The 2,154-nt window shown below is 39.8% G+C and overlaps 1 pseudogene; it reads left to right on the plus strand.

Annotated features, from left to right (window-relative positions):
* The first annotated feature begins 733 nt into the window (after positions 1-733).
* Positions 734-1,360, plus strand: LOC102845772 (annotated as a pseudogene).
* The last annotated feature ends 794 nt before the right edge of the window (positions 1,361-2,154 follow it).

The following is a 2,154-nucleotide window of genomic DNA, read 5'->3' on the forward strand; positions in this document are numbered from 1 at the left end:
CTATAAACAACTGATCTAAAAAACACCATAGTATCTTGTACCATCCTCATCATTCTAGAATACTTGAACTCATTGCTACAGTCACTGTGTTAATCTTTCTCATTGAGGGTCCTCCTCTCTTTTGCTGACCTTTCATCTTTTCTAGCTTGATGTCCCTTTCCAAGGAATAGCAGCCCCTTCTAACAACATGCCCAAAGTATGTGAGATAAAGCTTCATCATCCTTGCCTCTAAGGTACACTCTGACTGAAACTTCTTCTCAACAGATTCTCTCTCGTATTTATTATTTATTATTTTTACAATAAATCTTATTGCACTGCTTGGAATATACCCTAAGAGAATGAGAACTGAGGCACAAATGGAGACTTTTACACCAGTGTTCATAACAGTGTTATTCACCATTGTAAGAACATGGAAACAGCCCAAATGTCCAACCACAACCAAATGGATTGAGAAATTATGGTACCTTCACACAATGGAATACTATGTAGCATACAGGAGAAATCATACCATTTTTTAATCCTGTATTTAGATCCAATCTCACTTTTCTAGTTAGAGTTCAGGTGTTAATCCTCAGGGTTAGACAATGAAGAATAAACTACAGGCCCAGGTCTCCAAGAATGTAATCCCAGAAGAAGGAAGAATTTGTGACCAAGGATCCTGGGTAGGACAGAGGCCACGGAAGCTCTTCACTGGGGACTTCTGTCTGTGTGACAACCTCAAGAGACCAGCAGAATGGCTGCAAACAAGAATAAGAGCCAGAGATTGTTGGCCCTTCACAAAGTGATCATGACTGGTAGCAGAGGAGTTGACAAGTCAGCCCTTATCTGTTCATGTATGACAAGCTTATAGGAGACTAAGAGCCTACCAAAGCTGACAGCTACAGAAAGAAGGTGGTCCTTGATGGTAAGGAGGTTCAGATAGGTATTGTGGACACTGCTGGGCAGGAGAACTATACAGCCAGTCAAGACAGTTATTTTCAGAGTGGAGAAGGCTTTCTCTTGGTCTTCTTAATCACAGAACATGAGTCCTTTATAGCATCGGCTGAGTTCAGGAAGCAGATTCTTAGATTGAAGGCTTAAGAAAATAAAATTCTGCTACTTGTGGTGGGAAACAAGTCTGACTTGTAGGAGTGGAGGCAAGTGCCCATTGATGAGGCCAGGAGTAAAGCTGAAGAGTGGGGTGTGCAGTTTGTGGAGACATCAGTCAAAACGTGTGGTAACATGGACAAGGTTTCCTTTGACCTAATGAAAGAAACCAGAGCAAAGACGATGTCAGAAAACAAAGCCAAAAAAAAAAAAAAATGGCAAGAAAAGCAGCAATAACAAGAAAAGTTTTAAAGAAAGATGCTGTTTACAGTGAATGCTGATATAAGTCAGGGCCACTGAGGACAGAGCTCCTTTGTAAGAAAAGACTGCATCCGACCTCTTTGGTTGTTCCACGTGCTCTCACCAACCTTGTTCACACACACTTCTCTAAACGAACACAAATTTCCAAATCAGTGCCTGGCAGACAGAATAAGCCTGTGTTCTGCAATGCAGTGGCTACTTTATCAGGAGTTTTGCTTTAGCTTCTTCCCTAAAGTTCAATGACGTTTATAAGAATAATACTGTCATAATATTGTGTTTTTTTCCTTGTTTTGTAACTACCATCTTTTTTTTTTTTATCGTCTTATTTTAGGTGTTGGAAAAGGAGTGGGATGCCTCCTTCCTTCTCAGTTTAGCAGCAAAAACTTCATTCATCTCTCATAGGGTTGAAAGATTCATTTGAATTGGACCAACTAGGTCAATTTGAATTGGACCAATTAGGTCAATGTCAATATCAAGTTCACAAATCCATCTTATGTGTGAGAAGTTAAAAAACGTAAGTTTATTTTCTTTATATGTGAAAAGTTGACCAACTGTTGCCTATGCTGCCTATTTGTTTACAGGGGCATCCTGATATGGGTAGGAACTGGGTTTTTAGCAGACTAAGGCTCAAAGCTAGGAGACTTTAGGAAAGACATACTTTCTAATCCTATTTCTAAAGCCCTTCACTAATTGCCAGCCATGTTCTGTTAGACCTCATAATTTCTGTTGTTGTTATTGTTGTTATGTGCTGTCGAGTCACTTTCGACTCATAGAGACCCTATGTACAACAGCCCTAAACTCTACTCT

This window comes from Elephantulus edwardii, unplaced genomic scaffold (genome assembly GCF_000299155.1).
Source record: "Elephantulus edwardii isolate Elephantulus edwardi_28Jun2011 unplaced genomic scaffold, EleEdw1.0 scaffold00017, whole genome shotgun sequence".
Lineage (NCBI taxonomy): Eukaryota > Metazoa > Chordata > Mammalia > Macroscelidea > Macroscelididae > Elephantulus > Elephantulus edwardii.